Source organism: Pogonomyrmex barbatus, unplaced genomic scaffold (genome assembly GCF_055798465.1).
Source record: "Pogonomyrmex barbatus isolate J1 unplaced genomic scaffold, ASM5579846v1 scaffold16, whole genome shotgun sequence".
Classification (NCBI taxonomy): Eukaryota; Metazoa; Arthropoda; class Insecta; order Hymenoptera; family Formicidae; genus Pogonomyrmex; species Pogonomyrmex barbatus.
In genome coordinates, this window is record NW_028297112.1 from 5,879,124 (window position 1) to 5,905,490 (window position 26,367).

The 26,367-nt window shown below is 38.4% G+C and overlaps 1 protein-coding gene and 1 long non-coding RNA gene across 3 annotated transcripts in view; one reads left to right on the forward strand and one right to left on the reverse strand.

Annotated features, from left to right (window-relative positions):
- Window positions 1–8,695: 8,695 nt before the first annotated feature.
- LOC105430891 (uncharacterized) overlaps window positions 8,696–26,367 on the reverse strand; it is a 42,287-nt gene continuing 24,615 nt past the window's right edge. Inside the window, exons 2-3 of the long non-coding RNA XR_968233.2 lie at window positions 9,618–9,758; window positions 8,696–9,061 (exon numbers count right to left, since the gene is read on the reverse strand). This is a non-coding gene — a long non-coding RNA (uncharacterized LOC105430891). The remainder of the gene's footprint in view (window positions 9,062–9,617; window positions 9,759–26,367) is intronic.
- LOC105430892 (uncharacterized) overlaps window positions 17,938–26,367 on the forward strand; it is a 72,292-nt gene continuing 63,862 nt past the window's right edge. For both annotated transcript variants that reach the window (XM_089074074.1, XM_089074075.1), the window contains exon 1: window positions 17,938–18,297. The gene's annotated coding sequence lies outside the window, so the exon portion shown is untranslated. The remainder of the gene's footprint in view (window positions 18,298–26,367) is intronic.

Here is a 26,367-nt window from a genome sequence, read left to right on the forward strand (position 1 = left end):
TTAATGGCAACAATATTACTTTCAGATCTGGCTAATCTGGCGAATCTGGCTAAATTTTTAAATATTTTAGTAAAACTATTCTTTCCGTGCGTGCCTGTTTTGCACGCAGTTCTGCTGCGGCTCGTTTGGCACGATTGCGAAATTGCACATCCTCGCACGCGTTATTTTACGAAAGTGATGTCCGGGTATTTTCACAGGAAACTCAATAGATGCGAATGGCAGCAAAACGAGTGCTTTTACAAAAGCGCGTTTCTCTTCTCGATGATATCTAACCAAGCGTTTTGTCTTGAATTTGTTAGCTCGCGATTTTCTGCGTATGTCGCGATACGATAATCGTTGCAACAGGAAAGTCGAGGTGTTTCAACGTGACGTAAAAACATGTGTACTTTCTAGATAAGAAGCACACGTTTTATCGCGCGACGGAGATAACGGCAAATTACCCGTTATCACGTGGCATACCGCGACTGGACCGTTTTGTGCTTATGTCATGCCTAAAAATTTCACGGAGTGCTATATCGATCGTGAGAGAGAGGTCAAAAGATATAATTCAGCCGAAATATAACACGGATTATTCGAGTGACAGAAAAAGGGCGGTTAAAGGATAATCGAGTCACCGGATTTTATTGAAACTGAGATCTTAGCAAAAGACTCATTACACTACCACTATTGTACAAGGTATCCTCAAATTAAATAAAATTGCGTCATTGTAATTGCTTTAGAATATATCTTGGAAACGAGAAGAGAAAATTATAAAACATTATAGAAAAATTGTTAAAAAAAAAGGAAATTATTTGCATCAAAGGACAAAAAATTAAGCAAAGTTGTTTTTCTTTTTTTTTTTTATTTTCTTTCTAAAGTTTTGATAAATCATTTTTAGTCTTATAATTCTATTTTTCGTTTCTTGCGAAGCGTACCGTTGCAGTACGATTGTTCAATTAAAGACTATCCCGGCACACCTATTACGTTAATTCGATCGGGACGGTCTCGCAGCAACCGCAGAAACGTGCCCGCCGACCAGAAACGGAACGCTCGGAATCTACGTCGGCACTACGAGGGGACGTTTAATTTGGAAACTTGGCTTAAGTTTTCGAGACCGATATCGCCGATCCTGGATATCGCCGGTACTGGATATCGCCCAAGTTCACTCGCGGGTTTCACTGGCGGTGTCCGACGCACGCCCGCACACCGAACAATTCCCGCGAGGATTAACGCGGGAATTTCTTAATCCGCCTGAGATAATGTTGCCATTGTACGCGAACAAAACTCGTATCGCTCGCTGAAAGGACATTCCGCGCGGAAATGTCCACCTTAGCAAAATGCAACTACATATTTTTTATCGGTAACAATGGTATGAAATCGTTGAAATTGATAGTCCATTCAGCTTAGACTTAAGGTTCTTCAGACTTTAACTTTTTTTAGTTTTCAATATATTTATATCTTAAATCTTAATTATATCTATATCTATTTATATCTATTTATATCTTATATCTTAATTATATCTATAATGTCGCATAAACGTTGATAATTACTATTCAAATTTTTTGTATAAATTTGGATATACTATTTGATAGTTTGCTAAATAAACGTAAAATTTATAATTGTAAACAGACATTACGTAGATATTACAAAAAGCAATGACATATATATATATATATATATATAACGACATGATCGTTATTCTCTCTTATTCGCGTAATGAATTGTAATTAATTATATCTCAGAAAAGTAATTAAAGTATTCCAATTAAATATTTCCCGGATACGGCCGTGATTAGCCTAGGACGCTTATTAAATTAGCCTGACGCTTTGTCATCCGAGAAAGTAGCAATGCATTCTTCTTCCGCATCGGTGATTGCCAATTTTTATATAGCTAAAACTTAAATTTAATTACTCAGAGTACAGTGATCAAGTGCGGCACTGAGTTGTTTATTAAACTTCAGGGACATGAAAATCATCCGTCAGCAATAAAACGAGAATAATCTATCGTAAACTATATGTACCAGAAATCCTTTCGCGAATTATGTCATCACGTCCGCGTTGAAAGCCTCAACCGAAGAGATAAAGAAAAAAGAATAGGAAAGAGAAGAAAGAAAGAAGCGAAAGTGCGAAAGGCACTCGTAATCAGAAAGTTCTTTTCAACAGTAGTACAGTCAGGTAAATTCGCGTTCTTTGTTAAGAACAACAAAATTTGTGAGTTGCTTCTACAAAGGAATGGAAAGGTATGAAGAAATAGAACAAGAGGACAAAAATAATTTCTACATAAAAAAATTTCTGTATAGTAAAAAGTTTATTTATAAAAATAGGGGACACGGGGAAGAGTAATGAAAACTCGAGACCACATGGCTGCAATTTGCAATATAATTGCGTTAAAATAGAAAAAACTTTCTTTTAATAAATTTCCAAGGCGCGCTTTAAACAAGCTATTTTTCTCGACGACGAAATCGATAACCCGATCGTATTAACTGGAGAACCGACCGGAATCTTAACGTTGCATATGGTTACGCTCTCGTAGCAGGCTCTATACAGGAAGGAGGGAGAACGGGAAAGATGATAGAGCGGGACCTGAGCAATTCGATTCGAAGTAATTTAGATCGATCGGGCTCGGAACTCTCACTGAGTAGTGGGACTTGGAAGTTTCCGGTTTTAACAAGGCCGAAGGACGGCGCCCTGATATTCAGTCGACATTAATCTATCTCCCTCGGGCACTCGATGATAAATTCATCTGAAAGGAGCACACGTTTTCACCAAGAATAAACTCACTGCAAGCTCGTCGTCGTAAATATACTCCTAGCTATCATGCAATATGATTAATGCTACAATCACATAGTTCCGGTATACAATTATAATAATTATGTGACTGTCAAATTAAAAATCAGATTTATCTTTTAATTTTATTTGACGAGTTTTATAGCTAAAGATATGTGTGTTCAATGTAAGTGTTTAAATATAGTATGATTCTTTTTACATTTAATTTTCAAGAGTTATCTATTTTAAATATATTATGTTTGAGATATGTATTCAACGTATAAATATATATACATATTTCGCGAATGTAAAATGTAGAAATTACATGGGTACTCTGAAAGATGCCGGCGAGATAGAGAAGTGGGAAATGTCGGTGAGAAAGATGCTGGTCGATATGATCGGGACTTTCGTAGGAGCGATTTCTGCGAGCTTCTAAGCTCGAAAAATTGCCCCATTCTTCATCAGGGCACAGTCGAGACCGCGATGTATGACTCCATTTCCAAGTATGGGTTATATCGATAGGGTTTCTCGCCCATGCTTTGCATTCCACAAGAAAGAAGATCAAGAGCAACAATTTTCAAATTCAATACGCATATAAAATTTCTACTATAGTTCTCGTATCCTTCTATATATCTCCATCGTTCTAAAATTTTATTACATTCTTTATTCGGCAAAGAAAAATAACAGCGATCTTGACAATTATTGTTTCTTAATAATAGAACGCCATTATTATTTGCTGTGTCGTGAAATATCGCACCGTCTTTATATTTTCTTTCCCTCTTCCCTTTTTTGTATTCTTTTCCTTGGTCAACACCTCTAAAATCGAAGGAGCGAATCACATCCTTCGACCGTATTTGATCACATGGACAGAGTAGCAGATGTCTGAACGTCTGAACGATGGGTCTCGCACCCTCAGGACACGGGGACTAACTGTTCGCGGAGTGGCTGCGGATTTCTACCTCCAAGCGATGTCGGAACTGTGTCAGGAACGTCATCCGTGTCGTTGTCAGGCCAAGATAAAATATATGGATACGATCGAACAGGGCGAGAAAGCGGCCACAAGAGAAAAGACGTCGAACCGAAATCGTCAATTTCGTTTCTTCTTCTATCTCTTTCTCTCACTTTTGCTCCTCTTTTCATCGTTTCCCTATGCTCCGGAATGGCGCGGAACGATCGATGTAACAAATCGACGTAGATAAACGATGAGTAAGAAAAGGATCCCTAGTGGATGTTCGCAAAACTGTGTCACCGGTTCCATTGTCATGAGCCGCTATTACCGGGTTCGAGCGTCCTTAAAGTGTTCGTAAAACGCGGCCTCGTCGACGACGACAGCGTTGTCGTCGCCGACGATGTGCCGCGTCGACGTAGTGCGCCGTTATTGACGAGGCGCTGTGACCCGTATTTGGTAACTGCGCGCTCGTCTACCTCCGGCATTTCTCCCTGTAGCTCTCGTTCCGCCATCATCATCATCATCATCCATCGTTCGTCTTGACGTCGTAATTTATGATTGACAACGATTTATCACTGTCTCAATCTCGCGTTTCGATATTGTGAAATTGAATTGGGCGGATACGAGAATTCAACCTGTCGCAGATTTGCATATCAGATTAAACAAATTGTAGCTTCTTATTGTTGAAATCTCGCGTTAAGAGAAGGAAAACAAAAATTTTCAGAAATGTAAAAAATTTATTTTCGACGTAAATAATTGTAATGTCAACTTTTTTTTTATTATCTGATGAAGCGAAAAGGGGAGAAATTTCTTGAATTATGAGTTAATTTTAATTGCTGCCTCTACACGGACGTACGAATTTATCGATCTCCGCTTTCGTGGAGCCTTGACCCGGAGTATTCGCATTCAGTCGAGCGGAAGTGACACATCTCGGAATTCCAATTGCAAACGCGCGCATATAATACGAAATGTCATACGCATCGGCGGTATGCCCGGTAGGACACAGATGTTAATTTATATATGTTCGGTAGATCCCGCACGCGAGCGGCCACGTCACAAAAACATTCGTCAAAATGAATGAGACACGCGAAGAGCTAAGTTGGCCCGGACCATCCCTGATGTTTTCTAGGGCTAATTCGATTTTGCACGTAAACCTGTGACGCGAGCCTGAGATTAGGGGTCGGTCCCTGACGGCGTTACTGACCGTACGCAGCCAATGTTCGTGCATCGGCCGAGGGATGAAAGAGAAGAGGAAGGGTTTACTACTCCCTTGGAAGTGCGACCCCTGAAAAAAACGCGTGAGCTGGCTACATCGCTTTCGCATTAGCCGAAATCGGGATACTCGGTCGCTGGACGGTTAGTATTTTCTCACTTATGCAAAACTAGGCGTTTTTGTAGGCGTCGATGTGGATGGATGTAAGCGAGGTAAGAGACGAGGAAGAGAGAGAGATGATGGCTGTGGAGACGCGAGACAGACAGAAAGGGAGAATGCGCTCAGGGGGAAGGAGGGTGGTAGGCAGGGGATGAAAAAGCAGAGTGGTGGCTGTGCAGGATCACGTGGGCGTGCACCTACGTATCGTCAGCCATCTTGGCAGTTTAAAGGCTTCCTGGGGCTCCGCGGACAAGGATAACTAAACCTCGTCTCGCTTATACCGCACTTCGTGAAGCAAGGTGAATGACGACGCACCCCTCAGTAAAAGACTAAGTACGAGTAATCGCACAAACGCATCAGCTTTTTGTTACAGAATGTTTTATTCTATATTACAAAACAAAATGAATCGTCAAATTGTAGTATATAGTATAGTACTTATAGTACATAACTACAGTATAGTAGATACATAAATGGATGGCAGAGAAAAAAACAGCGAAGAAATTAAGTTTCATCGCAAATGAAACAAATCAACACAGACTCATCAAACTATGGTTCATGCGAAATTCGTGATAAAATGTCAACGTGATAAAATGTCTTGGTTAGCCAGACCGCCATTTTTCGTTCTGCGGTTACTATGTTATTGTGTGATTACGGTAATCGCAATGCTTGCTCCACGTTTACCTCCTTTCTTCACATTCTCTTTCTCTTTTTCTTTTTCCTTCGTCCAACCTCGCATTTCTTAGAAAACGACGAGACTACTCGGACGATGTTCGTTGGCCTGCTCGTGCAATTTTGTATTTTCTAGCGTTTTAAGATATTCCAGTCCTCGGCAATCCCGCTTTTTACAATTGACCTACTTTCTTCCCCTTATATTTGCCGGAACTACCGTTTCTTTTTGCTTTGTGTCTGGATTGCTTCTAAGATTTAATATAAACTATAAACTCCAGAGGATATTCCGTGAGAGATTCGTGATACAGAAAAAAATTAATATCGAAGACTTTAATTTTTCTTTATGAATATTTAAAAAGGAACATACACAGGCGAAAAATTAAATATCTCACGACAGGAATACCCTCCTACGCGAGTGTCGTAATACGATGCCGCGTTTTAACAAGGAGAAGAAAGTGTGGGACGCGTGACATATAATTAAACCTACATCCCTCCGCCCTCATACATGCCATTCGATCCTATCTCGTGATTCTCATCAAGGTAATACCTTTGTCCTTTCATCCTTTCCTCCCCTTACTGTTCATGATGGATTACGAAACAATCGTCGAAGAACGCTCAGCATGGAAGGACCATCGTCCAGAATTGTGCCAAATAATAAACTGCCATTGTATCTGCCATCCCGGTCGATTTTTCCCAACCAGCCTTCCTCCCCGTCTCCTTCTCCCTCTCGATTCTTCGGTATGTAATCCGAAAGACTTGGGGGTTCGCTCGTGCAGGAAATAGCTCGACCTTGACCTTTAACCGCCCGCGTCCCACAATCTCTCGCTTAAGAGTGTCCCGAGGTGGCAGCAGCGCTGGGTAGGGTGGCTCCAACCCCTTTATCGATTTCTCTGTTCTTTCGAGGAGGACCTCTCGGAAAACTGCGAAAGACGCAGTTTTTAATGGTGTCTGCGCTGAGAATCAAAAGCGTTATGAAACTATAAACGTTCCTACCCTTATTGGTGGTTGGAATAAGAGGTAAGAAGGGCAATCAAAATAAATCTTTCGCTCTCGATGTTCTTGTAGTCGTTCCAAGTGTTGTAAAGTAATATGAAGTTATTTCATAATGCAGATCTACATCTTTTTTTCTTCTTTTCAAATAAAAAAAGCGCCTTTTATTAAAAAGTGAAACGATGTCTGATTTAACATCATAAGTACGATACGTACTTTTAATAAGTAAACAGCTCTTTTTAATTAAAAATGGGAGCAATAAGACCTGTTTTTATATATTAAAATGAATAAAAAGAATTACGAGACGTAATGAACAAAGTTGATGAAAATTTAAATCGATAAACTCTTTCGAAATGTCATGAAAAATCAATCGAATATATAACTTTATACGTAAATAATACTTGATTTTTGCGAGGATTTCGTGGATGACAATGATATGACTTTTGTAAACAATTTGCCTTTTGTATTATACAATGGCCATGTCAGCCATATTCAAATGTTGTCGACAGCTTTATACATACAATCGCTGACGCGTTGTATTTTTATAGGATACGTTTCACGCAGCTTTACAGTTTCGTAACTCACAATTTCTACTTTATGACGTATCCATTACGCGTTAAGAGAGATATCGTCGCCTAGAGATCAAAAGTGTCATTCAATGCAATGCGGTTTATCCAGGTCAGAGATCCAACAGCTTATGAATGTATGCATGAAAAATGTCACATGCTGCTGACAAACGGAAAATAGAAATTTTGAATTTTGTCGTTTCCACAATTATTGGCATTATCATTTTTATTCGTAAATTTGCTCGGCATTCAGGGATATAATTTCCTACGTGCTATGGCATTAATATATATATACATATATAAATATTAATATAGTTGAAAATCACATATATAATAAAGCAATTGCTTGAGAATGGGTGCATACATGTATATATATCTTCAATGGAAAAATATCGATAACAATCAATAATAATTGCGATAATTTTTTTACTAATCATTTTGCTTGGTTATAACGTTTTTTTTTGTTTCTTTTTTTTTCGCCATCGTTGCAAACTTTCCCACGATTTCGATTTCGGCATTACAATTTACGCGATATCCTTGATTCTTGATAATAAGACAATATGTGATGTACTTAATGTATACGTAATGCCTTCTTTTTCCGCGCGTGCAAAAACCTACCCTGACGCAACAACTCCGGCCGCGAGAGAAATTTAACTCGGCACGCCCGAAATATCTCTCGTCTCGGCGCATCGGACCTTTAATATTTTATCAGTCTCAACGGCGTGCGGCGCTTGTTCAACAGTCACCACTTAATTTGCACACGGGAACTATGCGGTGCATCTGTTATGCGCATAACTAAACCGTTCGCACTTGCATGGTGACGATGGTGTGGGCCAAAGTGCTATCCCGGAAAGTTTGCCAATTAATCCGCGTCATCCGCCCGAACGTAATGCAGCACGCGGGATCACCAATAACATTATCCTTGCGTAAATGCCGGCGACAATGTCCGATATCCATATCCGAGTCCTCTCGCACATATATCTCATAGGTGCTATTTATTAGTTCATTGGTCTAATTTGCGCTCGATGTTTATCGAAGAATAAGATTATTTATATCGTCTTGATTCTAGCAATCGAGGCACTTTTCATTGTGGAATTCTCGATCGATTATACATCTGAAATCTACATAAACACGTTGTAATAAAATTTCCATTTATAGAATTCTATACAAACTTATTGGTGATAGAAAAGATTTTAGATTAATTATCTTACATACACATTTAAGGATTTATATAAAGTAGGCGCTATTCTGTAATAGAAGAAGATTTGCATTTCCATTTAATTTTATACAAATTTTATTGTTGTAAAAGAACCAATTTTATTGTCGCTGAAAGCAGAACCCAAATACGTTGCTAGCATACGTATAGCCGCGCGCGGATGGTTTATTACAAGGTTTATTACAAGGATTTTCTTTGAAAAGAAAGTGCGAAGAAAGGAGGAAGCGATGACAAAGAGAAGAGCCCCGGCAGAGCCACGAGCACGATCATCACGGTAATGGGCTTGCTGTTATAATAATTGTAAATGCAAAACTACGCTATCACCGCAGCCGCCGCAGCCGCGGCCGTCATCGTTGAGTTTCTTTCTTTATGGTAATACGAGTATTGTCGAGAAGATTGTCAGCTTGGCCTATGACTTCCTCATTGGAAGGCTGTCCATGTCCGACAGTGAATCCTTAGCGCTTCCACAATCTCATCATAAATAAGCGGGCGTCTCGCGATGACACGACGACGTCCGCAACGCGTTTCATCGGGCGAGATGTTCCTCGTAACATCCTTCGGTAATTGAGAATTATTATATAATTTATGAATATTAATCTTTCGCGTGAAATTGAGAAGCTTTCGGACACTCTTCTCACATCAAAACAAAAATAATTCAAGTTTCACCGTGAAATCATTTATAATTGAATTTTTATTTCTCTGAAGTCTTATGCCTATGCCTCGGAAAACATTATATAAACTTTATCGTGCGTAGACGTCTATAATGTAATCTTGATTGAATATTATGTAACTTCCACATATTAACTATGTGAATTTTTTTTCATTTTCCTTTTTATTTTTTAAAGATAAAAAATTAAGTCTGTTTCTTCATATTAAATATTTTCTTATTTACATTATTATTGAATGTGTTTATCTCTTTATAATTCTGTTCGTGCTGTTAAAAAAAACACTGGTTAGCTGGTTACTTTTCTCAAAAATATTTGCGAAACAGCAGAATGAAAATGTTACTCTGAAACCGACGTTCGCAGTTGGTCTTCTTATTGCTTGGCAATATTCCCCGCCCTTCTATCGTATCTTTTTCCACGGTATTTTCTGTCTCAAATATACTCACCGATGACCCAATTCGCGTGGGTAGGCAGACCGCCATAACACACGTCGCATAACTATCACTCGTGGCGAATGCGATACGATGCGATGCGATGCGAAAAGGGCGACTGTGAGCCTCTCTACGGGGATATCTCTCTCTATTCCCCTGCAAAAAAGAGAAAAAGGTTTGTTCGGTGGGATCGCAACGTGGATCGGACGGAATAGGACGGTTTTGTATTAAGGGTAATCCCTTTTGTGGAGAAGGTAGAACGAAACGGCTCCTCACGGATTAATATCCAGGAACGTATTTATAAGCGGTTGCATCCTGAGAGAAGAAAGACAACCGCGGAGATTAAGCTCTTGTTGTAGAGTACAATTTTTTTTTTGTTGTGTTTTGCTGAGATTACCGGCAGCGCTCGGTTAGATCGAAGTACAGAATATTAGGGTCGAGATGAAACTAAAGGAGCAATCTGAAACGTTATGTAATTTCTATGAAATCACAACGATAAGGATTTCATAGAAATACGCTATTTTGCTCCTCAATGCGAGCAAATCATTGGTCTTAATCTTCTCGATCTTTTAGAATCGGATAAGATAACTTTACCACTCTCGGTTTCTTGTAACATTCATCTTAAGTTCAATTGAAAATATCTCATTTCATTTTATACATGTATATATCTGAAAGAGAATTTTATATATACATATATATATATATATATATATATATATATATATATATATATATTTCAGATTGCTATAAAATATTTAACTTCTATTTTATTAAAAGCCCTACGTATGTGTTTTCACCATCCGTTTTCGCCGAATGCGATTCTGAAATAAATTCAACGGATTACGTTTTCGCCGCAGCCGTCCGTGATAAGAATAATTTTCCCGCTAAACTGGGTCAAAAATGAGAAATTCTATCAGATCGGAACAAGACGTTCGAAAGAATTTATTACACTCGGCTTCCCCCGATGTGGACTATACATATCTCCAGGGTTTAATAAAAGTAAAGATGCCATTTATACTGGCTATATTATCATTAAATACGACGGCACCGATTGATTTATCGGCGAAAAAAGGTTGTTAAAGGAGTCGCGTTACTTATGTCGTGGCACCTCTATCTTTATGATGTTCCATTTGCTATTATATTCGGAATGTAACCGAATTATTGATTCGCCGTTAAAACTCGATAACTGTAACATCCCCGGTTAAATGGTATTATTAAGTCGATCTACAGGAAGCAATAATATTCGACCTCGTATATTGGTTCGTACACGAGGAGAACCAACCATACATACAAAATCTTATGTAACGATAGTACATAATGCAGATCCATTGCAGAACTGCAGATTAATTAAATTGCACGCTAACATGCGTTGCGCGGTGTATTACATTACGACAGCGAATATGTACTATTACCTATTAAATATCTATTTCATTGATTTATTAATCAATCTATTCAATGACTGACTTTTGTTCAACACTGCGTTACGATATTCACGAACGTTTGTCTCATAATGGTCAAAGCATTTAAGATAAGTTTAAGAAAAATCTTTATTTACATAAGCAAAAATTATTAATTCAGCGGTAAATTGCTGGAAATAATTGAGATGTCTCGCGCAGGATGACGATACGATGATCGTCGCATGGCCATCTCGTTTAATTAATTCGATAATTAAATGCGCCCGCCAAGCGACGATGGAGCCGTGCATCGTTTGATGTGGTCGCAAGAATCGTTACTGAGATATTTATCTACGAATTTGTCAGAGAATATCATTTGATCAAACGTGCTCGGAATAAAGCCAGTATTTCTTAAGACAAGGAGGACAAATCCAGATCTCATCTCTTTGCCATGTTTTCTTTTCTCGTAAAATCCTCTCTTTTGTGCGAAAAAAGTCAAGCTTCCCTTCCGTGTGGAAATAAAATCAATTTTAGAAAATTTCAGTTCGCACTTTCATTTGCAAACCTATAACGCAGCTTCTTTACCGTTTAATTGAGCCGATAGAATGGAATAACATCGAGAATGAATAAATCCCTACAACAGTTTAACCATTTTTTTATCGTATATATCATGTGTTTATTTCCATTTTGCTTCAGGCCATAGATCAAATTGTTGCTCTGTTATTCGTTCCTACATATCTTGTTACGTGTATACATATCTTACTTGTATACATATCTTGTTTCTTGTTGAAACGCGTAATACAATAAACTCTTGATTATGAGGATGTTCGTTGTAACTGTCGCATAAAGTTTGACAAGCAAATAAAGTTTGACAAGCAAAAATTTAATCATGTGTCAGAAAAATAAGATAAAATCAAGCAGTTTAAATGGATTCAAACTCGCGAAACGGACTTTCACAAAAAATTTTACTTTTTAAACTGAGTTCTCAGGAACGTGTCATCGCGAGAAACAGAATTCACGAAAGAGAAGAAAGATATATCGATATAATTAATGTGGAAAATGATATTGCGTTTTATGTAACATTCGTTAAAATTCCTGCACGGTTTGACCGTTTTCATTGTGACTAATAACTGTAATATTGCAACCAAGACTCCTTGGAATTGTAGTCACACGACACGTTTATTGAATCATATATTAATCGAGCTAAAAAAAACCATATAAGCATGAACATATCACAGCTTCCCTTATTTTCATGTAAATGTAATGTAATACTTTGCGCGAATCTTTATAAACATACTATAATTATTTAATTACGATATTATTACATTGCAAATATTACTAATGAAATTTCATGATACAAAAAAAAGATTTTTAAAGATATTGAGTGAATTTCCATGATGATATTGGATTTGTTTCTGCATAGAAAGAAGAAAAATTTGACCGGATACAAATTTGAAAATAATTTTATTGGACCAAATAATTACAACATTTAAGCATAATGCTAATATCATAAAAATTTTCGATATTCTAACAACCAACTTGAACTATAAATTATGTTGATATTTCAACAAAATTATTTTTAGGTCTAATCAAATTTTTATATGCTCTAGCAAAATTATTTTTTACTAGAGCATGTGTAAAGTCAATTTTCTTTTGTTTTGTAAATCATTGAAATGATTCTACATCTTGATTCCTAAATGGTTTCGATGAAATAAGAATCATAAATATTGTAAGTATTAATATTCTCTTTAGTGCAATAGTAATTTTTTTCTCGCTGCTGTATCAAATAATACGCTTTTGACCTTTTCCGCAAATGACGCAAGACGTTACACGCAATTACACGGAGCGCGATTTATCAAGTTGCGAGGAATGAGAATGAAATCACGCGGGGAAAGAGGGCCATTTACGACGGCCGATCGCGGGCGAGAAATTAATTTCGAGATGCCGTAAATCGAAGCAGCAGGCCCGATTACGCCGCTCGCGCATCCCGGGATTAATTGCCGTCGCCGTGGTGATTAGGGAACCGTTCCGCGCCCGTGCTCCCGCTAAATCCGCCGTTATGAAACATCTCGTTAGTGTGTGCGCGATGCGACGGTATGCGTTGCGCGACGACCGTTGTGCGACGTGTATAAACACTTGTAGAACAGAGAATATACGCGTGGCACGCGTGCAAGGAAGGCATTCCTGTGCGCGAGAGGCCGCACAATCGGCTGCAAAATTCCCGACGACGTTCACAAGCGAATGCTCTGCGAATTTCTCGGTCGTATCGTTCCCGGACGCTCAAGAAAGTCGCAAAAGTCGTGTTGCGCACTATGGTTATTACAACATGCATAAATCGCTCGAGATGTGCCGTTTTATTTTTACAGCAGCATCAAAATGTTCTTATTGAGAACGATATCAATTTAACCATCTATAAAAATTATTTATATATAATATATATATATATATATATATATATATATATAATATTCAAATTCAAATTGTCAAATTATCTTTAGTGTTAATTTTAAATTAACTGTATGTCTTTGAATTTTTAGAGATCGCGATTAGAATATAGTAATACGATTATCAAATTCGCTTGTTGATACAATTTCAATGAATTGTATCGACGCCAATTTTTTATCTGTATAAACAAATCTAACTAAACGCGCGAGCATATTACACGATCCTCGGGGAAACCTCAAGTCACTTTGAAACTCGAACGGATGCCATGCCGATTTCCTGGGTCGTTACTTGCCCCATACTTGAGGCTTTACCGAGAATGCTCCTTTACGGGTCTCACCAAGCAATGCGATGTCGAATTTCGAAACTCATCGTCATCACGTCAACGAATCTTACTCTCGTTGAAGAGTATTTGAACGACCGGCCGACGTAGCTTTGCGACCTATTCCGGCCTCGAAATCGATAAAATTCATTTGATGCCTGGTGCACGACGGCAGAGATTACGCGAGTTTAGTCGCATGATGGAAAACAAACTTTGCTCGAGACTGGAAAGCGAATCGTTTTTATTAATGCTCGGAAAGATGTCACGCTGCGCTTTAGGAAGCTGTAACTTGATAAACGCAACGAAACTTTTTAATTATTTCACATTTTCGTATTACTTTTTTTCAAACTCTCTAATTTATTAACAAGTTAAGAATTCTAATTTTCTGGAAGAGAAAGAACAGTCTTGCTGAAGTATCAAAATTTGATTCAGATCTGGGGGATCTGAAAATCTTGACGTAATACTATTAAAATAATTATATAGGACGTTCAAATTGAAACATCAAAATTTTCTACAGCATTATCCTACATAATTATTTTAACAGCCTCAAATTATTTTTATATCTGACGAGATTTTTAAATATTTCGATAAAATTGTTCTTTCCGTGTAAGTTTAATAAAAACATGACATAATAACATGTCAATGCTATCAAATCCGACTCTCAAAAACGAGATGACATTCAGTTCAACTTGCAACTCTCGTAATATATTAGTTGGTTAACTTTTTGATTATTCTGTTATTTCGATTATACGAATGCATTTCATGATGTTTGGCGTCAGCTTTACGCCGCGCTGAGTCCGGCTGTGTTTGGCTTCGCGATACCGCGCTTTTGACACTTCACACTTGTGAGACGCATACGGGCGCGATGTCCGAACTAATACGGACACCGGCGAAGGTTAGCGTGACGCTTAATCGAGTTGGATGTCACACCTGTATATCGACATTCGCGTATTAACTCGTTCCGCGCGCGTAGTGTTAAAATTGATACAATATTCAGCGTGGAAATAACTGCTGGTTCGATCGCTTCGCATCGCGGGCGAAACAAGCTGCTTCGATGTGCGGTACCACCAACACACCGATGATACCACGTCGGTCGGGGAGAAGCCTTGACCCGACGTAATATTAGAGCAACCGACTCTAGAGCGGCTTCGGAAACTCTACGATGAAACGGCGGTTCTGTGAAGAATCTGTTAATTAGTACCGTGACAGTAATGACAGTAGTATGACAGTCGTCGAGCACCGCAGCTGATGCGTTGCTTTTAGTATCTAATCTAAATTTTCATGTTCGCTTACATTTTTTTATAAACAGAAGTATATAAAATTTTTAAGAGAGAGGAAAAGAGAAAGAAAGAATTTTGTTTAAATATAAAATATATATTTAGATAACTATTAATTAATAATTTAAAATCGATACTCAAAATGCAAATGTACATGTGATAAACCTAACGTATTTTTGTAAAAACAACTTTAAAACGATGAATGATATCAATGAAAAAAGAGAAATTGAATCCAATATTCTCATTCAGTTGAATCTAATTGAAAAGGAAATCAATTTGAAGCGGTTGAAATTAATATTAAGAATATATTGTCGCGGTGAGTGCATTTTAAAAATTATTTTAAAGGTTTCTGTAGAAGAATATTAAATTTATCGCACGTACAACAATGCTCTGTGCTTGTATCGATCTTGGATTGTTAATTAATTATAATTGTCTATTAACGAGTCATCAAACAAAATTTTTCTATTTATATTTAAATGAAATATATATATATATGTATGTATAATTTATAAAAAAAAGTTTTTATTATTATTGACGCATGACGAAATTTCTACTCTTTGATGAGTAAAGGCGAATAATATTTCAAAGGGATTGTCAGATTATGATCTTGCGGTGTAAGTTAGCACGGCGATGTTTCCCGCGATGATTTTGCTCGCTCGCGAGCCGGAGCTCCGGGCTCCTGTCCCGGCTATATAATCCCAAATGTCAGAGTTCAGTATAGCGTTGATCAATATTGCCTCTTCGGGCAACTTTGAAGGATACGCTTCTTTTATGTATCGCAGAGCGATATAACGGCCGATCATAGCTTTAGCCATGATATCGCTGAATTTTCCACGGCGTGGATCGTGATGATAAGTCGTACGAATCCGCAGGAAATAATCGCCGCCATTACGGGACGTAAATCAAAGCATAAAGGGATTGATAAGTCGTACAATCCGCGGAAATTAAGGAAGTTTCGTAATTACGTCGCAGGCTGTTCGCCAGTAAATTTATACACGAAAACCGCTCCGCTGCTATGAATACAATCTACGCGGAAACAAATTTGTAATTTTCACTTAGTGTCAGCTTTTTACGATCGTAAATTGTCGACGGTTGAAAAATATGTGAACATTTGAAGAAATAAATCTTTTGAACGTTTGAAGATTCACATTTTATTATTGAAATAATTTGAAAAATCAAAATTACAAGGTGATTCTCGACTGAATCGTAATTAAGACGATATGTTATTGAGGCAGATTGTTCGCGTCACTCTTAAAAATTATCGTGAAGATTGGAAATTTTCTTCATAATTTACGGCAGAAAGTAACGAAATTGAGTTAATACAGAATTAATTATTCTCTTGACAGATTCTGACTGAAGGTACAAGCCATCCATTAAGACGATAATTGAGTAATTAGACCTTAAGTTCCGAAAGTTTTACTCTTTTGTCCTTCCGAAATTCCATGTCAATCGAAAATTAAAATTCACAGACACATAAAATTTTAGAATCAATAAAAATTTTATTTGAAATGCTTTGTGACGATTGGAAAGTTTTAGTGAAGAAATTATGTATTTTAAGTGTAATAACATTTTTCAATTACATCAAAAGAAAAATTGTTAAAAATTTTAGAATCGTTCAATATTCTGTTTAGAGAAGGTAAATACTCGGACGAAATCAATGCAACTGTATTTCTGTCAACAAGACGAATAATTAATGACTATACGCGACGGTATTTACGCGCCCGTATTTATTGCAAATACATTGATCTACTGTGTTGTAATTGAATTCGACAAGGAAATCAGATTATATCAACACGATACGAATATAAATAATAAATTCATTTCGACAACCCTTCGGTATTTCAAAGTGATCGATTGACTCGTTACACAAATCCATTAAGTGCAACGCCACGCATTATCGTGCGAAGTGATCATTCTGTCAAATTTCAAGAGACACGTCTGAAGCACGCAATCCAATTTTCCATGAGAGAGAGAGAGAGAGAGAGAGAGAGAGAGAGAGAGAGAGAAAAAATCCGCATGAATATGACTCGTTTCGCGTACGCACTGATGTAAAATCGCTGACCGCGGAAAGAGAACGTCCGCGATCTTGTCCCGGCAAGGACGAGGTCGCGAGCGCGACCTAATCTCTCCTCTCCTCTGTCTTTCTCTCTCTTCGAGCTCCCTGGCCAGCCGCGTTACACGCGAGCCCCTAACGGAGCTCGCTTCCGTCAGCGAAGAGTTATATATATATATATATAGAGGAACATACACAGGGGAACTGTGGAGTGCAGGCATACCCCCGGGTCGCGTTGCACTTCGTGGGTGGGTGCATCGTGCTCGCACCCCCGAAACGGAAAGAGACGCATAGGCAGGGCGGTGGGGTGTACCTCTGGTGGTACCTGGTGGTCGTGGTGGGAGAAGGGCAGCGCGGGAAGAGAAGAGAGAGGACGGGAGAGATGGGGTACCGGCGAAGGTTGAGCACGGGAGGGTACCATCGAGAACTCGCTTCCGTGTCCCAGTAGCACTAATGACCGCCATCCTACCTCCTCTCGTCCCTCTCACGCTGCTGTACCCCACCATCGCGCCCTTGTCCTCTTCCCACCACTGTGATCGCGTTCCCCACTGCGCGGTGACGCCCCTTGCTCCCCTCTCACTCTCTCTTTCTCTCTCAACCCTCCACGCAATACACATCCAGGATGACTCGAATTACGTCACAACGCCGAGAGCGTGCGACCTGCTCTCCTCTTTCTCCCTTTCTCTTCCTCTTTCCCTCGCTCCCTTCCCGGAAAAGGTACGTTTTACCTCCACGGAACCAACTACCCCGCGAGTCCCCACCTGTTTCCGCGGCGGGGTACACCGTGTACACGCGATATATGTGGCGCTCTATATATCTATTCCGCTATAGCGGCCGGCACTCGACGAGACTGAGGGGAAGCCGCCAGTCTCCGCTGGTACACCGAACTGCGTGCTTGCTCTTTCCTCGTTCGCTACGTACGCGCTCTCGTCGCGCAGGCTGAGAGAAGGAAAACAGAGAGGACAAGGGAGAAAAAAAGTTGAGAGAGGGAAAAGACAGAGAAAGAGAGAGGAAACTCCGCTCTCGTATTCACGATCGTCTTGTACACGCGCGCGATCGTGGCGTGTATATATGCGTACACGCGTGTCGCGAAATCGCGGGATCGCCGGGATACGTCTAATAGTGTAACGCAAGGACCGCAGGATTTATCAGGACGTGTGTGTGTGGAGATGCTTTAAGCGGCTATCTCGAGGAGTAACATCCGCAGGTGTGTATTGTCGCGCGATAGAGTGCACGTGTACGTGCTCGTGACTACTGGAGCTTTGCTCTACGCGTTAATATGTCGCCTGTACTTGCATATGTTTGAGAGAGAGAGAGAGAGAGAGAGAGAGAGAGAGAGAGAAAGAGAGAGAGAGAGAGAGAAGAGGAGGAAATTAATAGAAAAAAAGTATCAAGATATCCTGTATAGATAAATGAGATCATTCTTTTGATATCTCTTTGCCTATCAAGACTTTTTACCAAGCCTTTTCTAATGACCTTTTTTAATTGTTCTTTTAATCATACACACATATCGGCTGTCAACCGTCCGTTGCCTCGATCGATACCATCGCCGAGGCTGTGAACGTCACCCCCTTTTTTTTTGTCGTCGCCTTAATGAATTATTGATGTTATTAAACTTTAATGGTATCTTAATTATGTTTGATGTTATTAGACGGTAAAGTAAAGCGGCGGGTCTTAACACCTGTCTTAATGCTTGTATAAACGCAACAGCTGTTACGATGCATCTCGCCAATAATTTCGTACCGCTCCATTTGCCGTGTCATATTAATCCGATCACTTGTACGGGCTTGTATTAGATACTCGAGAAACTAATCGTTTCTCCAACTAAAGTCTTTATTTTGCGTATTATTACAATTTGCTCAGTTCGCTTACTCAATCTCGACTCCTCGTCTTCTCGCACGCTTGTCTATTTATACAATATCAAATATTATCCTACCTAATAAGCAAATGACACGTCGTGGTCTCTCATTTGTTATCTCGCTCGCAAGTATATCGATTTGTAATACATGTCCAGTTCGCTCACAATTCGGAGCAACAGTTACAGATTAAATTTATATTTGTATTAGTCACCGACACAACTCCATCTTTGATTGACCGAAATTCATTTCTGCTTATTCTAGTGACAGGGGTTTCCTATTCATCATCATTCGATTGATGTTCCAGACTCTTGAATGATTTGATATTTGTTAATCTTGATTATATCTACTGATGTTATATTTATAATCTTATTTAAATTAGTTGTCAATAGATACCAATCTAGTCTGATTAATCAAACAATGACCTGATGGCATTCGATGACATTAAAAGTCGCGTTGATTCTCAAGATTCCAGGCTTTACCTTATCTTGATCAACATTTCTCTTCATTTTCGCAAATCTCATTTTTTGTGAAGTGTGAGCTTGCATGATAAAAAAAAAGACAAATCCTCTTAGGACCGGCTTCAAGGATCGTTACGCGGTCAAGGTTTACGGTAATCACGTTAGACAGCCGCAAAGCGACCTGCCTCAAGGCTGATCCCGAGGTGTGCGAAATCGTCGCCAAGTATCAGTCGATTATGTCGGACTTGTGCGACATAACCTTCGACGGGCCTAACTGTGGACTCTGAATGTGCCTCTTTAAAGACGTGCTACCACGTTTCCATGCATCTCAACCTTACCGTAATGGATCTACCAGTGTGACACTTATTTAATTAAAGCCATTCGCTCGAAGGCGAATGGCTCTTTTATTATGGCTCGCGATATTTCTACATATCTAGAAAATCTGACATTTTGCTCCTAATGCCGATGATATTTAAAAGTATAAACTTTATCTCACAAAATGCAATAAATCATGATACTCATACTTGAAAAATAAAACAATAACAATTGGATTTATTTATTTATTCTATATAATTAATTAATTTTTATTATTGTTAATAAATGTTAAAAACATAATGAAATAATTTAATCGAATACAAAATATAACATTTAACGTGAAAGATATAAAAAAAAAATATAGAAATAAAAGGAGGAATGCATAATATTGATATATGCTAATTAGCATAATATATAAATGACCATTAATAGAAAATGTTAATTTTTCCAAAAATAGTTTATTGTGGAATTGAAGCTCCTTGTAATACAAGACATTCTATTGTCTGGTACAAAAGTAACTGCAAGAACTAAATTGATTACACGTGCATAATTTTTTCGCGGGTGCTCGTAGATTCTACACATCCATTTCTCTCTCGTTTATTTTAAATAATTTGTCTTACTCTGATCGATTCGCGTTGCCCAGTCTGAGTCGATCAGTAGTGCATCCACTTGTTAGGCACACATTACATCGTAAAACTGTAATCAATTTCTTCGGGTGCTCTGCGCCCTTTTGCTTTCGTTCGCTTTGACCTCGCTCGAGCAGGTTCTGTGTAAAGCTCACTATCGAGCACGAGCGCGCCTTACCCTTTCACATTAAATGTCTCGTAAATATTGACTTACAGTCGAGTAGGCGTGAGGATCGGATCGTCATTCGTGTTTTACGAGTGTTCAGCAACCCCGTCAACGGCTATAATTTGTACTCGCTTGTAGTTCACAGATTCGTATTACACACGCGTCTCATCGTTCTGTCCGCGTAATTTAAAGTCGCGATTGACGATACTACTCGGAGAGATAATGAAACATATAAGTACGTACATACTTACGTACATGTTACGTAAGATTATTGTATGTAGCGTCGTTACATCGCATTGCATTTGTCAAACGAGCCATAGGGTCTCGTTGCGAGATACAAAGAGATTCTCGAGTAGAACGAGATATAATATAAATAAAAAAACTTACAAAATTTAATATTAATTGTTTCGTCCTAGTACTCTCTTTTATATTTTTATGTGATAAAAATGAAGTTATATAACAACTTAATACAATGTTTTAAATCTAATTATTACACAATGTGTGTATTTGTGTGCAAAAATAGTAATATTTTTTACTCAAATTCTTTTCATCTATTTTATAAAAATAAAATGTAGCGTTCAAATATTAATATACTGTTAAATTAAATTGATTTAGAACATGAAAATGATTCAATGACTGGGACGCACCCCTGTGACACGTTTAGCACGTCATACTTTTGCTCGTATTTATCTCTCGAAATCGCGATGTCCCCGTCGCATTCGTCAACGACAGATTTAACTTTGCATGACGCCGATTGAGATTCGTTGTCCTCGTCAGACTCTCGTCCCGTGTCAAAGATTGCGCCTCACCGATTGCCCGTCAGGTGTTGTAACTGGCCCAGATTCCGGATAATTTACCAATGGACTGTCTCTTGCGCGCAAATATATCCCGCGGCAGCTGCGGACCGATTTCACAAGTCCGACGAAATCGCCGCGGCTCCTTGCGGATCGATATCGATGTCTAGATCGATGATATCAGATTTCGATCTCGTCAAACTAGAAAGGAGAGCGCTAATCGTTCGTCCGATTAATTCGCGTCACATTTGACATTTTCTCAAATTAATAAAATAAACCTAACTTTCTCCTTCCAATTGTGCGCGAAACTTGTTGATTTCAATTGGCGAGATTTCAATGACACAAACGATTTGTTTGACAGTATAGGGGAAGGAAAAAATTTTCAACGATGCAAACTATATCGCTCGACGAATCTTCCATTAGTAGTTGTTATGTAAGTGGGGCATTAGTGGATTACCGCGTCGACTCAGTCTTTGACCGTGATCGTTTTTCCTCCTTTAAAATTGTTTTCTATCATCACTAACGTTACGTCACGCGGTGACGCTATTACGAGGATTCTTCGTTGTTCAAAGTCGGCTGTTACACATGCCTCGTACACGTGGTATTTTCCCGCGTTTGAATGCGAGAAGAGATGTAAAAGAATGAGACCATCCAGGAAAACGTCGAGGCAACGCAATTAATTGTCGGCTAAATAATTGCAATTGCAATGCAGTCTCACCAGGGATCGCGTTTGCATGTTTCTTCGCGGAACAAAGAGGATTAAGCAACTGCATACTTGATGAAATTTGCTTGTCATACCAAATCAATTGTTTAAACAGATTGCCGAGTTACTCGCGATATGTATATTAAATCATACATTCAATAACACTTAAATACACTTCTTTATCTTTAAATGACGTAATTTATAATTTTTACGAAACAAAATTTTAAGGCTCACGTCGATTTGAGTCACATAACTTTATATTTTACAACGATACTTATTTTTATTTAAATTTTTTATTTCCTATCGCTAGCCGTTCCTCTGCAATTTCATTATGCAATTTAAATCCACCGTTATTCGATCGTTGAAATAAAAGTATGTTTTGAATAATTTTTACACAAAATATAAAATATTATATGAATTGTAATATTTCTCTCAGAAACAACGACACGCGTTACTATTGGCACAAAGATCGATGCAAATTGCTCACGGTGATTTCTTTATTCTTTCGCGTCTCTTTTTATTTATTCGCGCTCGTCTCTTTTGCATCCACACGTACATGGATATGCGCACATACACACATGCACACCCCGCTTATGCACACCCCGTGGATTTTGCATACCAAAGGTCTGTCTGCTCGCGGAATGTCGCCCGACCAGAGACACGATCGTCTGAACTTGGCTTTAGCCAATTATACACTATTTTTTATTACCCATCGTCCCTCTTCATTGCCGTCTCTCATCTTATTTCTCTCGTTCTCTCCTTTGTATCCTTTGCACGCGCAGATCCGCACAATCGAACCGGCGACGTGGAGGCGTTTACAAATTGCGCGCATAACTCGCGCACCTGCGGTCATCTATGCACACGATGTGCACTGAAAAATACTTTTCATCATTTATCTGCGCACTTGAAAACATATATTGAGCATACAGTTATTATTATCATTACAAAAAAATTACATTATTTCTTCAAGATCGATGATAGTAAGACAATGATTTATACATAGGCACAATTTAGTGAATCAAAAATAATTAATATTATAACATATCCTATGGCATTTTTGAGAAATATAGAAACAATTTCGATTGATTCTTATATTTTTGACAATGATTACAAATTCCTTGGAACTCTTGTATAAATATAGGTATTATATTTTTTAAGAACAATTTATGAATTTTAATACAAATATATCGCATATTCCTCTCGTACTTTTTACATAAATGAATACCTTTTGAAATACCTGAACAATACAAGTTGAACAATTCATACAAAATAACGCAAAAATAATCCTTTCCCTTTCCGTTGAGACGAGATGCTGTGTCTGATATTTAAGGACCACTGTCTGATATTTAAGGAGTAAACTTTATCGAAGTCACTGATCGTGATCTCGATATTTCGATTTTTTTCCCTTCCGTCTCGCACGCACAAACATTATTTATACTTTCGCTCCGCTTCTTCGAAGTCTGCTGCATTTAACATGAAAGCTAGCAATATTCCGGCATGGTAATGCATCTATCGATCGACACCGACAGCACGAGGTTCCCGTCGTAATCGGACGGCACGCGTATTTGACACGTGAAAAATTGCACGAAGGAGCGGCGCGATCGCGTCGACTTTCAGCTTCTCTCGAATCTCAGTCTCTCGCGAATCTTGCGATGAGATCGAGGAATAAACGGAACAATCGATTTATCGTATATGACGCGCGTATATGACGATAATATTGATTACGTAACGCTATTTCGACGCTGTTACTGCGAATAAACTAAGTTACAAAGTGACGTCGTCGTCAACAATCGATATATCATCGTCGATATATCACCTAATTGAAAAATATATTATCTATTTTTTTTTTTTTTCAGCAAAAATAAAATAGCGCGAAACGACGGCACGAGGCGAATTCGCTTCGCGTTTCGCCTCTCGCCTCTCTGGTGATGATTGCGTTGTTAATTATACAACGACGCGTCGACACGTGACGATGTTTGTTCGTGCGAAACTCAAGGTTTTCTCTGGTGATTTTTACTGCATTTTAGCAGAAAAAAATTATCCTATTGCCCGTGATATTAGATTATGGAGCATGCGAGTTACATTTCCAAAATCTTATTTGAATCTTATTTGAATCTATTTTAAAAGCACGTTTTCATTAAATATTTAATGAAAAACTAATAATAGCTTTCAGCGAGAATATTTTGAAAAGTAGTTATTTTACGTATTTTTGCATATTTAAATCAGTTATTTTTCAAGCAAGAATTTGCGATTTTTTTAATAGCAAATCAAGCTTGATATAAAATCCAAGAAAAATATTGTAAAATTAAATGTAAAGTCAAATAATTCTGTCAAGTTTTGAAGAAAAATGAATTAATCAAGCAAACTTTAACATTCCCGGCTCCGAATTCGTTTATTTATCGTACAAAGTGAAATCATAATTTGCGCTGTTTCAAAAGAGTGAAAAGCGAAAAGAAAGGCGAAGAGGAAAAATGATGCACAAGTGGTACGGGGCATCAGAGAGCAATTCGTACAAGAACGGGAAGCAAAGAAATCATGGACGTTTCATGGAACGACAGAGCGGCAAGTTTTCCGGGAGAGGACGACCGCTCCGGCAGCGACACAATCGATCGGTATCGACCTAATCGATTCGATATCTGTTCCAATCGGTTGGTTGTACACGAGTTACACAAGATCCTTCGATGATTGGTCGTTCGAGACACTTTGTTTTCGTTTTGGCATTATTCATCGCCTTTTCCGGCAAGTCATAATTTTCAAGCACATTTAGAGCCGCCGCTCTATCGTCACTAAAGTTTGGTGGGATGAGGAGAAGAGAGGAGAGGAAAGGAGAGGAGAGGCGGATATTCGCGCAAATTTATGACGGCCGATATTTTGCATTGTCTGCACGAAATCGGCGAGCGTGCATGGTGCATGTGCACCATCGAACAAAGAACGGCGTCGCTCTTTGGCGACCGACCACCGAATGCTGTCTCGCTATTTATTTCTCATACGATATTTTCGTGCTATTCTATCAGCATTCGCGATACTACACCGTCAATATCTCGGCTATGCCGAGTGTTTCTTTAAATCGACGGCGCTTCTCCAGGCAATCGACAACGAACGAATGCAAGTAATAAATGGGCGACGAATAATCGTGAAAAATGCAGCGCGAATGTTTTTAACATTTGTCCGCATTTGATCCGCAAGGAAGACATCTTGTCATATATTTTATATAGAGGCGGCAAAATTAGTAATTCGAAACCAGTTTCCAATTAGTTTCGAATTATATGCCGATATTTCTCTTATTTTATTCTTTATTCTTAATATCTAATAATTGGCGTTACGATTGATGTCTGATTAAGATTACGGACAGGATATATTTTATTTAATCACATCCTGATAGCATATATTTTATAATTTATTCTTTTTTATATAAGAAAAATCAAACATATTTAGAAAACTAGGAGAAAAGAAGATTAAGTATGAATATTTATACAGCATTGTATCCATTCATATACATACTATATAACGCTGCATTTTGAATTATCAGTTTGATTTTAATCAAAATCAATCAAAATCCAGGCAGTTATTTATCAACTCGATGATAGATAATATCTTTCGTTCGAGCGCTGTAATAGCGCTGCGTGATAACAAAAGAAGCAACGTTTTACAGCGCGTTTCAGTAAAACCATTTCGCGTTGAACGCGCTGAAAGTTGTAATTGTTTCCTGCATTATTGAACCAACATTCGCGCGCAAAAGACGCAATTCTTATCCGGAAAAGGACTAATTATCGGAGGTGTTTGCGACAAAAACAACCCATTATAGATGACAGCGATGATTAATAGTTTTGTTCAGATTTACTTTCACGAACTGTACGCGTTACTTCGTAAATAAAATTTATTGTCGCGCGTGCAACTTCAGCGCCCAATAACGCGCGTGCCTGGCTCGCGAATCCACGTTAATTCCTTGTATAAATAAAGGACTTATCTGCGCAGCGCACTCGTTCCTGCTGTTATGATAACCTTATTAGTATAGGGAACTCCCCCTCGAAAACAGTGACAACCACGGTTGACGGAGTAAATCGATGATGCCACCGGGACTAACTGTCGCGTTTGATTCGCGAACGGTTTACCCACGCGTTACCCCCGAAAAATATCCCATAAATATTTTAAATAATTTGAATGTTTAATGTGGAATTTATTTCAATAAATATAAAGCACACGTTAATAAATAAAACAATATTTAACGGATAATATGAAAAATTTGTGCAAATAGCAGTCGCTCTTTTACTAACTGAAAATAAATATGAATTATTTTTAATTATTTGTGTTGAGTCTGCCGTTTAACAAATGTGTGGGCACTCGCACTTTCGACGT